Genomic DNA, 14,780 nt, shown 5'->3' on the forward strand with positions numbered 1-14,780 from the left:
CTAATTTAAAATAGGCGTGATTTACATGGTGTGACTGCTTCCTGCACCAGGTCTTTGCGTCCTAATTAAGGCGGCTCTCTGAATCCCAGCTCTAGGGGATTCAGTCCCAGGAGTCAATGCTAAAAGCTCCTGAAACTCCCCATTCATGACACTGATGTTTCTATGCTACATTAGAACAGGCCACACACCAATTACAACTGGAACAATTACCTCCCCCTACACGACGGCGGAATGGAGCAACCGAGAGGCACCGGATGGGAAAGTTCATTAAGACACATAATGACGCATTAATTATTAAAGAAAAAGAAAAGAAACAAATAAAAAGGTTAATTTTCCTTGGTATGTTTATATGTGCTTCACTGAGTTAGACAGAAGTGAGGTTCAGGCAGGTGCATAGGAACCCGGGGGGGGGGGGGGGGGGCATGTACCCCCCAAAATTTATTTGGTTTCTTTCTTCCCCCTTAATAATTACACCTTTACATTTAAATTCCTCAGTTGTGTCCCCCCAGCTTCAAACTCTCTGCGTGCCCTTGAGTACAGGGTAAACACCATAAGGTCAATGTGCCTTGATTCATATTCAAAGCACTACTTGTACTGCTGGATAGATCCCACCACTGAGAAACGGAGAAACTCCGGCTGTGTAGATCCGGCGTCCCTCTTCACACCCAGCGGCCAGCACTGTCTTCTCCAGCCTACTAGGCTTGACTCATCAACCGGTTGCTGATATCGGCTGATGTGTTCTATCCCCCCACTGTCTCAGAAATGTTCTAAATACCTTCACACCATATGGCATCCTCCTGGATTGCTGATAAATTGGATGTTATGCTCCCAATTACACAAAGCAGAACAATTTTGGCAATAAAGGCTCAGTTAAAGAGAATCCCTATGATGAAATTATTGTCAGTTCTAAAGCAATCACACACTAATTAAGGCTCCCAGCTGGAATACGCAAAGACTTCATCTTCATGCTTCTACTTGGGAATCTGTAAAGTTGTGACGCGACACTCTTCTCTGGAGTACACAGGTGCTGCCGAAAACAATTCCTGAGAAAACACGTAACCTAATGCCTGACGTACGGGCTCTCCTGAACCTGGACAGACAATGAACTCAGCAGCAAAAGCAAGATGGCCAAGCCACCATGTTTTTAATGACTGTTATATTGAGAAGTTTAAAAATACCATCCAGAAGATCAGCTGCATTAAACTCATGAATCTTCATTATGAGTTAAAGCAACAAATAAATTATGGAATAGACTGCATAAAATCCAAATAATGCATCTAAAATTAATAAATAAATAACTAAACTGGTAAAAATAGAGGTGCTCACAATTCTTGCCCTAATGTATGGCTACACTCCAGTACAGCAGTTAAAGTCTCCATGGCAACATATGTCGGTATAGGTGGAAGTAGTATGGACCGATGACATCATCATTTTCATACATCCTGAAATTATGATCGCATCAGCATCACCACTCATACAGGTAAAATGGCATTAAAAGTCCAAACTTAATTGTGTATTAACTAAAACACCTGTTCATTTGAAAAAGAAAAAAAAATACTACGATGTGTGCACTGAACTTATGATTAAAGCCAGAATTTCAGCTGCCGTTTCACATAAAACACTTCGCAATCTGGAGGAATGCCTGGTGATGTGAAATAATTCAAATTTTGCAGGAGATGCGATAATGAAAAATGAACTGTGCAGTATTACCCCTTACTGTGCAAAAATTTCATAAAAGCAAAATTTAGAGAATTTAGCTATGCCCCCCTTGCATCATGTGCTTCAAAGACTCAAATGGATAGACACTTTTGAGTCAATATACTCATCCTTTTTAATTAAGTTCTGTCCATTTAAGCAACGTGGACCCCATACCAGCAATAATAGGACGTATAGCTTTATAATGCACCCTCTGCCCCATTGTCCGTCTGGAGGAGGGGATTAGCATGAGGCTCCATAAGGGTCTAGCTCATGTGTATAATAGCTATTGATTGGTGTTTGTGGTGCAGTTAGCTTTAATAGGCTTAACTGAGCAAGAGAATCCTGGGCAAGGCCAGAGCAAAGGTGAAGATCCATTAACCAACGGCACGGTTGAAGTACTTGGAAGACAATCGACCATTTGCAAACTGAGGCCATGACGAGGGCAAGGTGGGGAAAACTAAAAACAAACACCCAAGGAAAAACTAAAGAGATTAAGAGGTAAAATTTGCAACATCATTCCCCTTTGCGTCCTTCATGTTAGCAAACAGACACACACAGACACATGGGTCTCCCCTGATGCTGGGGGACTCCTTAGCTGCTGTTGCGGTGCAGTGTGTGAACGCTCACGTACCCCGGCGGTTGAAGCCTTTTCTGGGGGGGGGAGGGAGGCACCGACCTGTTTGCACGCTGTGTGGCTTCACCACATGAAGCGAGATCGGAGCCAGCTGGGGGGAGGGGGCAGCGCAAGCAGAGGGATGGCAGGAGCAGATGGCAGACGGACAGAAGAGACAGGCGCGCACGCGCCGATCTCCTGCTCACGAGGCAGACAGAACCGGAATCGAAACTGTCGAGGGAAAAACATGCCGCTTCCAGGTCGCTTCGGGGAAGCAGGAAAGTGGGGCAGATAAACTCCATTCGAAAATTAACGCCGAGAATAAAAGTACCAAAGCTTTTTCATTTATCGCAAGTACAACGTCCCTTTTCCGTTACTTTGGAGTCCCTTGAGCTGTTTCAGGCAGAACATTAAGTACATTTTAAAATTTCAAATTTGTATTTCATAATGTGTGTTTAATAATATGTTGCTAACTGCTTGGGTGCGACTAGATAGATAATGAATAAGTTATGAACTGGATTCACGACTGTGACTGAAATGGCAACCTTCAGAGTACCTGAAAGTCCATGGCTATTTCAGTCTACTGTAGCAGAAATGGACAGGAGAATCCTTCACTGTCTTACTACCTTATAGCCACACCTTGTGCTTTTATTTTTTTCAGCCATATGACTATTAAGCAAGCCAAGGCTCCCAACATTAAGTGTCTACTGGATGTTCCACTATGCCCTCCCACTGTCATTGTGCTATTTTATAATCAACCTGGAACCGGTTTCACCATCAATTTTTGTTTTGATGCAAACCACTAAGAAGCCACGTTGTCAGCAAAGAGTTGAATTGCCCTTGTTTGAGGGTGCAGGCATCTCAGCAGAGATCGAGGACCACAACCAGATACCCTGCTTCTGTGGTGAGAGCATTTCCCGGCTCTCTGAATGCCAGGGTTCTGAAGCGCTCTACAGTCACTACACTATAAACAAAAATTTAGAGACATAGAGAAAGAGGGTGAGAGAGAAGGAGCAAATGTGAGAGGGAGTGAAAGAAAAAAAGAGAGAGATAGAGAAAAGAAGAGAGGGAGGCAAAGTGACAGCCTAGTGCGTCGCTCGGTGTCACGCAGTTTGACAAACGGATCATAAGTAGCACAATAATACTGTGACACAAATGTTTGCGACACAAACAAGCAAGAGTTTAAATTAACATTTTTAACTATTAATTATTTACATACATATTTAATATGCTTTGGCAACACTAGTTCGGGAAGCCAGAAAACCCTAATGAGCTGTGAAGCTCATTTTGATTTTCAGTTAATTTGAGTGTTTGTAGACATGGTTGTTTATGCTAAGTTATATTTAGCATGCATATCTGAGGCAGGATGGCACATCAGTAGATGGCAATACTGCCCCGTATCTCTAAGGGCCTGGGGTGCAAATCCTGCCTCTGCCCTGTGTGCAGAGTTTACCCGACTTCTAACTGTGGCAAAGACATGCAGTTAGGCTGATTGGTGCCTGTTAGCTATTTCCAGTGTGTATATGTGCCCTGCAGTGTACTGGAGATTTATGAGAAAGGGGGGCTAAAGAATATTTTAGGAGGGGCCTAAACCTCCCTTAAACTTCTCTGCCAGGCTGTACCCCTGCTTTGTGCCCTGTGTTGCCGGGTATACAGTCTGTGATGTGTATCAAGGTAAGTACTGTAGATGCATCAATGGATGTATATCCTTTCGCATATATATTTTCTGTGTCATCTAGATTAAATTGCATCTCTTTTTGGCATTAGCAGTATATTGGAGAGAAAGAATGGGGTGTGTGTGTGTGTGTGTGTGTGTGGGGGGGGGGGTGCTAGATTTTCCTGCTCCACTGCAGTGCACTACCAGCTCCTCCTGAATAATGCAGCCCACCTGTGTTGGGGTGCCAGTGAGCTCCTGGGGCCATAAACATGAATGGAAGGAGAACATTAGACTTGGGAAGATATTGATCCATGTGCTAATGCAGCAGATGGAAGATGAAAGCCAGCACCGCGATAGTGCACCAATTTGAGGAATTACTGCAGTGTGTTTAGTGGTGTCTCTCCATGTTACACTCATTGCCTCATGGTGATTAGTGCTAATGTGACAGACAAGTCCTTCGATAATTGTGCATTCACCACAGAGAATGCTGCCCGACACGATCAACCTCAGTTTCATTAATTGCATTTAAATTGCTGCTGTGCTTCGAGCTGTGAGCAATTCTGAAGGATATATTTTTTTTATTGAATCTTAATGTCGGAACAGAACCAATAATAAACTCCAGCAATGTTCATGTGGTACCCTAAGGAGACATCAGTCCTGTTGTACATGATACCATTACTGAACATGCACCCCCTTCCTTAGTAAATGGTCAGAGCTACATCCTGTCTCTGTCACAATGACTGACACTTCACATGCATACCTGTCTTGGAGACATTATGCACACAAAATAATTCCCATCGGGGGGCAGTGCAGATCATAAAATGATTTTTTTTTTTTTAAATTTCTCCTGTTCTGAGGAATTCCACAGGGACAGGTGTTATTGGTGCATGGTTTTCGTGTTTTTCATTAAAAAACGTGAGATGGGCAGAGCTGAGTGATGACATACTTCCTGTGGAGGCACCACAGGGGCTGTCTGGCTCACAAAACTACAGCTAGATAAAGTAAGTAATGTGGCTTCACTTTGTTAGATTCACCATGCTCTTGGACATGTAGCCACACCCACATGTGTGTAGCCACACCCCTCACACAAGTGACCACACCCATATTTGTGTAGCCACGCCTCCTAAACCCACATGCACACATACAAAGAGCCACTTCCCAAATACACGCCACGGCACTTCTGCCATTATTAGTTCTTGAAGATATATAGCTTACTAGCAATGGTTAGTGAAAAAATAAAACAGAACTTGCACATTCCTCTTTATCCGCACCATCAGAAGGGGGCCTGAAAAAAATCCCTCTCTGATCTGGTAACTTTGAAGGCGTGCATCTTTGGGAAAACTTCAAGGCCCTTCTTTTTCTTGTCCCTCAGTGAGGGAGTGAGTCACAGATCCCCATCTATGGAAACTAGGCCAGCCTGCACCTGACTGTGTCGCCATCACTGACGGACTGAGAAATCTGCTTATTGGTACGAAGACAATTGGGGTTATGCGGGAAACATCACTGTGCGGGTTATGGGAATGTGAAAAGGAGGTTCGGGCTCTCCAGCTCGAGTCCCTGTTCATTTTTGCATTTCATTAAGGCGATTCATGACCGAGAACATAACTGTATGAAGAAATCACACCTATTCCCTGTGCTCTTTGGCTGAAGGAAAATCGCAACAGTGTTAAAGAGAGTATTCAGGACTTGTGTGAGCATATATTTTTTTTGCTTTCGCATCACGCTGATGTCTCTTTCTCAGGGTGACAGAATCGTCCCCTGTTAGTCTGCGGGACAGGCTGGGCGACTTGGCAAGAAGAGCCACCTAACAATGACATTTTAGGAAGGACTGATGCTTTATTAGCGATTCTCCCTTTCTGGAATGTACAGCCGTGGCAAGGGAATGCGACTGAAAATAAGATGAAAAAAATGGACAATGAACGTTTAAGAAAATCGCTACACAGATTTTCTCATCTGACAGGAGGAGTGCGGAATAAAGACATATATATATATATATATATATATATATATATATATATATATATATATATATATATATATATATATATATCGGGGAACGAGGAACAAGTGGAGTAAATCAATACGAACAATTCTGACAGCCTGACTCTCCCTCAAGGCAGATGCCAGCACCACCCATACAGTAATTATAGCCAGTGATTCATCATTCAGTGTTGCATCAGTATGAGTATCAGCATGATTTGATCTATGTTTCCTTTAAATACAGCATCCTATGCTAAATGGGCATTTCGTGAATAACCGCTGCCTAACTCTCACTCACAGCCTTTGTTGTATTTACACTAATAGCATTTTTATTTTAAGTTGTAAGGAGTTACTAATCCATCACTCTGCTTAGGGGGTTAGCACGGACCCCACTGCTATTAAGCACCAGACTTGGTACGACCCAAAGGACAGTGAATTTGGATGTTATAAAAATCCCACATGACTGAAGTGAGTGAGAAACCCATTAATCACCTAATTAAAGATGGTGTCCGGGCACTTCTGATGGGCACCCCTAATGTGAGAAGTTTAATGGGAAAGCAAGGGCATTGTCCAGACTTTCTCCTTCCGAAAAGCACCCCATGTGTTACTCCAGGACAGGGAACACCAAGATGACTCCTCTTCAGCTTTCTATGGGAGGGTGCTATAACCCAGAACCCTGATAGGGGCAGATGTTGTAGCAGATCTCAAGGCAGCATGGCACAAAATGCACAGCACTTACCTCAAGGAGAAAGCGACTGCTAATTAGCAAGTCAGGCTTTATTCAGGAAAGTCAGTTTATACTATGGGCTATACTGCAGGTACCAGCTGACCTAAATCCTACACTGTCACTCTCTCAGCCACTCCGTACATGACAACCCAGTCTAGATATAGAGTAAAACTTTTAACTCAAAGCATGTTGGCTTGGTCATAGTCACCATAGCCTATGTAACCTTCTTCTTGTAAACTTCAAAAAGCCAAGCAGAGCTGTTTTAGGAAGGCCATGATGCAGACTGCAGCAGAATCAGTGGTCTAGTGAGAAGTTCTTGTAAAACCAGTGTCTGCGCTCATTAAAAGGTCCCCCATAGCATTTTTCACAAAAGTAAGGTTTATAGACCCCCCCTCCCCCATGGAATCCAGCACTACTGCAGTTTTGCTGCCCAGTATTCCGCTAGCCAAACCCCCCTCCCAGAAAGCCCCTTTGGATGCCTGCATTTACGCTGCCTGGTGCCAAATCCTAGTCCTCATGAAGCACAATAAATAAACTGGTTAGTTTTAAAAATTCATGGTTTCGTAGATACGAGGACGAACATTCATATAGAGATGAAACCAGTTTGGTACAGATCAGTTTTCTTCAGTGAGAAAAGCAGAGCAAAGATAATTTGCCTAGAGCTGTGTGCATGCATATGTATGATTGCATAGTTATGATTTGACCGATGCTGAACAGCACAGTTTCTAAATACCACAATGGTGTGGCCTCCAAATTAACACAGAGCCGAATCAGTACCTCAGTGACACAGTCTCATACAGGGCTACATGATGTCAGCTCACAGAGCAGTAATTTATGACAGGGCTCCTTTCGGAAACTACTGTATTACAGGCCAATGAACAAAGAACTGAGCGTAATAAACGTAAAACAAGGAACCTTAAGCAATGAAAAGATTATATAATGGTCAAGCAATATGGAGACCAGGTCCAGCCAGTACAGACGCTGTTCCCTCGTGATGTTCCTATATTCAAAGATGATAATGACCACATACACACTCGTGACAGAATGGCAATGTGTTCCGTAAATAATGATAATATACAACAATTAAATAAAATATTATTGTCCTCTCTAATCATCACCAGACGAGATTTGTGTTTTAATAAATGGACTGGCTGACTAATGTTTGTTAGTTATTGCTTATGTTTGAAATGGTTCACTTGTTCACTCACTCATAATTCCCTGTACAGAAAAATCTATTTAGTTTGCTATTTAGGGAATTACTCAGTGAAACAAGACTATGGATTCAAACGTTATGTATTCTAAGATGTTCTATGTTGTATCCTAGCAACATATGATAATAGCAAAATATGGTGACAACAGAAATGGAACAAAGGAGATCAAGTCAATATGCATGTGTACAGTATGTCTGTTATTTAAAATGATTATTTATAATAATTATTTTATAAAAATTCCTATTTATTATTATTGTTGTTATTATTATGTTAACTTCAGTCGAGAACTCTGGAATCATTGTTACCTTTAAAAATTTATTTACACTCGTACTCAAAACTGCCCTCTTCCGCCATCTGGTTCACATCACAAGTGACCCATTATGCATTGCATTATGATATAAAGGCGACATAATAGTACACATTCTATGCAATGCACCATGGATAATGTAAGAGTTAAATTTCCCAGTGATAATTCAAATTTTAATGGCAGATGCACTATACACTGCGCTATTTCTCTAATAAACACACGTATAAATTCAGTGTTGGGATGTCTGTACTATTGAATAATTTTTTTTTCCTGTGCTTCCATGCTACTGCAGTTTTAAAATGTAGTTGCTCATGCAGTACTCATGTGGGCTATCAAGCAGACCCTCCCTGAACCATCACCCACGCCCAGACCGGAGGGAAATGCTTGTAAAATGTCACCGCGGCCTATTTTCCACTGCCTGGTCCCAAGTGGAGACTGTAATGATGTCCTGCTACACCTTAAACTGGCCTTCTTTGTCTCTCATTTGCCGTCCACAAAATGGTGGGCAAGATACAGAGGGCGGCTTCGGCTCCACAATGCCCTGACGGACGGAATCCAGCTAGGAAGATGAGAATGCATTGTGTCTATTTTTACGCTCGCTTCTTCCTTTCTCGTACTTGACAGGGTGCGATTGGGCCCTTAGGCATCAGCTGTGAGGAGGCACTTGCCATGTGACAACTCTAAATACCGCGAGGAAAGGCAGCAGACTCGCACAGGACGGACCAAGAGACCAGCAGAACCCACGAGCAGCACAGTTCCAATTAGCCCTATTTTGCAGCTAATAGGCTATGTCACAGACAGCATTTCTATGTATGACTGGTCAATGATTACAGCCAATGGGAATCTTCCCTTCAGGCTATTGGCTCAGAATAATAAGTTCCATTTCCCTTGCATCTGCTCTAGGGAGGCAAAGCTAACTCTGTGCCTCAAACTGTTGGAAACGTCGCTCTGCTATACGTATGACGTTATGCACATATGGTGTCCTGCGCCACCTCGTTGTCAAGATCTTCTGCTGACAGCTGTAGAGAATAATGAAATAAGAATAATGAGGATAGCCGGAATGGCAAGATGGATTTCATCGGCTGAGTGAAAAGGGGGAGCTTGATCTTTTCCACGGTCCCTGGGAAGGAGCAGCTGATTGAAAACCAGTGAGGGTGTAAGGGGGGGAGAGGCAGTGGGAGGAGTGCGTGCAGAATATGGGCCACGTCACAGGGTGGGGTAATGTGTGACTTGGCATGGGAGGGATCGGGGTGGGGGAAGGACCAAAGCTGGCTCTCCATCCTCCAGGAGGTATTCAAACACTCCAAAAATAATACGCAATGTGCCAGGAACACAGCGGCCAGTAAATGCGCCTGTGAGTACCGAGCTCAAAGGACGACAGAAGACATAATCATCAGAATAAAATGAAGCAAGAAGCTGATTGGATTACCTGAACGGCCATAAAAGACGTGCTAATCTTCTGTTTCTGTAACATGACAGCAGGCCTTCAGTTCATCAAAAGATAATTCTGCAGATTCTGGTAACCAGGATCCCGACTAGCTTAATCTGCACTGAAGCTTATTTCACAATTATTATAATTAATTTCTTTGCACACTGATAATAAAAGAAACACACCGAGAGTGAGAAGTCTAGCATAAATAGGAGAAATACATACCTTTGTATTATGAATTTAGATTCTATTTTGTACTTTGTGCATGTTAACTCCAGCACATGGATTTACATAGGTGGAAAGTTCTTTAGTTTTCAAAGAAAGCCTGAAATTGTAAATTTCATAACTTAAAAAGAAGAGAGGGGATACTTTTAAATCAGTTTTTATAAAACTCCTTAAGTCTAATCAGGCTGGTAGGTGATTCTAAACCTAAGGAAGCCTAATTTAAACACAGCACAAATGAGAGGGTTTTAGTTTAAGCAGAGTAAAGCTCAGAGCGGTGATTTAAAGTGTGTTGGGAAGTGAGTAAGATAAAGTGGGTGAGCAAGGAGGGAGGACGGCTTCTTCGACGTGGAATGGGAGCAGTGCGGCCAAGTAGGAAGGTCTGACGGGCTATCAGGGTGATTATGTTTGCTTCTGGGGCAGTTTCCCAACACTCCATCCTGTGGGCTATTTATCCCAGCTGGAGAACAGTTTCTGTGAGTGTTTCCATAAGCTACGAGGAAAGCTTTCAGAAGCACTGTGCTGTTAATTATTGATGACACGTAGCTGAGAAAGGTTTTACTGAGTTATTATTCTTCATCGTCTTATTATTATTCCTCTTTCATGAAAAATGGTTATCAGATACACCAGTACAAACTTACGTGGTAAGAACATGAAAGACAGAAAGGTAAAAAAGGACTGAAAATATTCCTACATTTATGGCATGATTCCTACTTTTAGTATACTGTATGGCCCAGTAGTTGAAAACTGATCAATTACAGGATATTTACAGTAAGTAATTCCTAGTCGACTGAGACAATCAAACGGTCACCTTCACACAGATTTAAATACAAAATCCAATGAGTGGAACCCCCCACAAATTTGGAGAGGAGGAGTCATCAGACAACATAGTTCATGGTTGTTTAAGTGCTGAATTCTTCTAGTAGACAATAGGGGCAGGACTGCTTAAAATATTAATGGACCATGTTCAGCCGAGACTAGGAAGAAGATCTGTTAAATTCGTCTGCTTGTTTGGTCTCATGTTAGGATTTTGTAGATGCCGCATTTCCTTTTATCATTGATTAAGCTGATTTTGTTCAGTTCCTTTGGCAGCACAGACTGACATTTGGTTCATAAACAGTGATCCTCCTCGTCTTCCTCCTCCTGTAGGCGTAGTTTTTTTTTTTTTTATAGAAGTATTGACTCTTCATTAAGATGATTGTGACCACTTAAAGAAGTCATGCAACGGAAAACTCTTTCAATGAAAAGAAAAATGTGAAGTTAGCATTTAACAAAATTAGTCAGAAGCTGCAATTTTATGTCCTACTCCCAATTAGAGAAGTGATTCTAGGAATCGATTGGTTGGAGAAACCATCAAAGAGGGCTACCACTTATTTATACATTCTTATACATTCATACAGTACTAACTAATAAGATAGAAGGATATTGGGAAGATGGGAAATTTTCATCAAACTCGTGTCTTAGGTAGTCTTAACTTGAATCTAATCAATTTTGAAATACTGACATGAACTTGGATCTCCGCATTGATTTTAGTATGATATGCTTTGAATTCAGAGCAGACTAAATTAGACGTTACGTATGCCAGAGGTACTGTAAATGTCAGATATAAATTAACATTAATAATTAAGACTGACAATGATTGTACAGACGTACTAACATTCGAATGATACACTACATTTGTGTGGAGGTGCAGGTGTGATTCTGTGTCTTTCCTACAGTATCTGAACTTCGACCTATTGATTCACTGGGAATTATAAAACTTCTGCATAGACGAAAATCCACTAGAAGGAAATTCACAATAAGCAGGAGAACAGAACATGCTGCATAAAGGAATCAATTTTAAACTGATCCAAAACCAACATGCATAACTTGGATCAATGCAAACTGTGTCAGTGAGGCTCCATTGGAGAATCAACGGAAGGAAATTTGTGTATCATGGATGAAAACTGAGGACAAAATCCATATGTATTACAAGAATTATACGATTAAATAACAAGAACATGAGAATATGGATACATGGATAATGGAACATTAAAATAAAATGATCAATTACACAATTCAGTGTATTTAGCCTGATGTATATAACATACCTAGTCTGATAAGATCTAGGTTCCAGTTTACAAGCAAGTTCACGTGAACCGTTAAAAAGGTTAAAAACTATTTTGAAATATGTCCACAGAGATCTAACCTGTGTTGATCTGTCTCTAATCTCCAGGTGAACACAGTAGCAAACAGCATTTTAAAATGGGAGAAAGACAATTATGAAATTGCATTTAAGTCTTAATCCAGCTAATGATAAAAAATAGACATCCGTGGTTGGTAATCCTGAAGTACCCTTCCAACCCGTAATGTCATTCCACTGATGAATATCATTGATTGCCTTGCTCTCCCAAAGCCTTAGTCCCTGAGATTGTGCTTTCATTAGACAGAGTGATTATCAGTTTGACAGAACAGGAATGAGCTTTGATATCTAAAGAGGATCAGCTGTCTTGTTTAGCAGCAGTTCCACATCCCACATCCCTTTAAATCATGTGACCATACACCTTTAAAACATCTTTTTTAGTGTCCTTCCCATCTCCATAGGCTTGCCTTTGTGCAGGAAAAATAAACTGAGTTCTTCCTTATCTGCCTACATTTTATTTGAGGTCTTGGTGGTACATTTGTCCCTCAGGGCCCTTTGTGGAGCTGTGTGCTTGCAAAAATCACTAGAAGATGTGGAGGTGGAGAGAGAAACCACCATTTAGTGCCTGAGACTGAGTCAGCAAGCGATTGTTCCGAATCTCTAAAGGTCAACTAGCTAGAGGAGATCTGGAGGTGGACGGAACCATGCACCACTCAGATGGAGCTGGGAGAGGAATCGCAAAAGAAAAGCATTTTCTGAGCCAACCATTGGGCAACACAGAAGCAGCAAGCGGAATAAGGACTGGGAACATAGCTCACTTAAACCCACTCTCATACAGAATTATATAGATACAGAGTTTGCATGATAAATAGAACCTGTCAGTTACTGCTCCACAGCATACATGGACTTGTGTGAGGGGGAACGGAACATGTGACATCATCTCCGTCCATCAGGAACCCCACCGATCCGACCTGCTTCCAAAAGCCATGCTATCATTTGCCATCCTCTCCACCTCACCAGCGGTAGATCTCCAAATATCTGCACCTTCACGCAAACAGCAAATATTTCGTTCAGCTTTTGGCTGCATAAGGTGGGGGAAAAAAAATGAAATCTTTTGCCTGCTTCCTCTGTTCAGGATTCCCGTTGCTTCTTGCCATTTGAGATCATTTATCCACTAGGGGGCAGGTGTCCAGTTTTCAGTTACGTTTGATGGGTGGGGTCCTGGAGAGGGATCCAACGCAACAGAGGCTCAAGCATCTAGTTGCAAATTAATTTGTGGTGAAATACTTAAATTTCCTTTGCTTCTGATTGAAATAATAATTGGATAAGTGGCTGAGAATAATATCAGTCCTGGCATTTGGTACGCTGCTGCTATGAACTCTCTCTCGTAAGTGAAAGCCACGTGGATCAGCCCAATGGCGGCAGTGACAGCCTCCTCCATACGTTGCCTGCTAATTGGAAATCACTGCCAAATTCAATCACACAAGACAATGGAGACGAAGCTGCCTCGCTGCAAAATTTCACCAATATCGGTGCAACTTAGTTTTTAAATGGAAGGTGTTTTGTGCTGTGAAAAAAGTACAGGCCGTTCTTCCCAGCAACACCGTAAATTTTCCCTGCCTCTGCTCGGCAGGGGGATTTACGGTCACTCTCCTAGGGCCACACGCCTTATTTTTTAGGGAGATTATATTCACCACACAATAAGTCAATGCCAACTGCTTCGTGCAACATGTCTCCGCATAAGTATACACATATTTAAGGACAATGAATCTGCAAACAAACCATGACCCAATTCTTATACATATTGCAGTGGAAAGCAATGTTTGTCTTTCCTACTGTGTTGAAAACCAGCATTTTCGGTAAAATCGAATACAGGACTTGACACGCCAGCACTTTGATCAAAAACGAAGGCTCTGAACAATCTGGAGCACAGGCTTCGGGAGTCTCTGGTCTGAGATGTTCCGAACAGGATAGGATATATGCACTGGTGTATCCACTGGCTGGACCCCATGCACCTATTAGACAAGCTACATATGTATTGAGGAAAAAAGACCTCTAGGAGTCTTAGAAATAGGGAGAGGTTTGAGTAACGAGTGCTTAGCAAATTGACAGTATCATATATGGTATCATATATGCATAGTATATGATGTACAAGATGCACAGAGACCGAAAACACTGACAGGATGCCGTAGTTCTAAGTTTGTCAGTAGGCCGATCTCATGCCTCCTTCACCCTGCGTCTCTCGCCATTTCAATTGGTAACCAAAGAAGACAAGAATTTTTGTTTTTTATATTTTACCACCCCCCACGACCCAGAAGAACAAGCGGGTTGGAAAATGGATGGACGGATGGATGGATATTTTACGACTGAAAAAATTGCAAGCTTTGCTTAGTCTAAAATACAGTAAATGTCACATGCTTTTAAAAAAACGTCACATGCTTTCGTGAAACATGCTTCATATGTCCGTGCACATGCGTACAACACATAACTGGCTTAAATAAAAACATACATGGTAATTAAAATGACACCATCCATTACAGGACTGAAAATGTGTTGAATAAAAACTGATAAAGTCTAGTTCACATAATGGCGATAAGCCATTCTGCCCTAAATCTGTCCTATAACAGCTCTTGTTCTAATGTTTTATAAAAGACAAAAAATAATTTAAATGATTGTTTAAATGCTTTGCTTTGTTTCAGGAACCTTATTAAATTGTAAACAAAAAAGTCACAGATGAAATATCGATATTAGTAGCGTCTTTTAGAAGCATGAACAGGGGAATATTAACACTTGAGCTCTTAAATCAACCTTAAA

At 41.7% G+C, this 14,780-nt stretch overlaps 1 protein-coding gene across 2 annotated transcripts in view; it reads right to left on the reverse strand.

Moving 5' to 3' along the window:
- LOC125710190 (interleukin-1 receptor accessory protein-like 1) overlaps nucleotides 1–14,780 on the reverse strand; it is a 261,530-nt gene that overhangs the window by 65,101 nt on the left and 181,649 nt on the right. The gene's annotated exons all lie outside the window — the stretch shown is intronic.

The sequence above is a fragment of the Brienomyrus brachyistius genome, chromosome 16 (genome assembly GCF_023856365.1).
Source record: "Brienomyrus brachyistius isolate T26 chromosome 16, BBRACH_0.4, whole genome shotgun sequence".
Taxonomy (NCBI): domain Eukaryota; kingdom Metazoa; phylum Chordata; class Actinopteri; order Osteoglossiformes; family Mormyridae; genus Brienomyrus; species Brienomyrus brachyistius.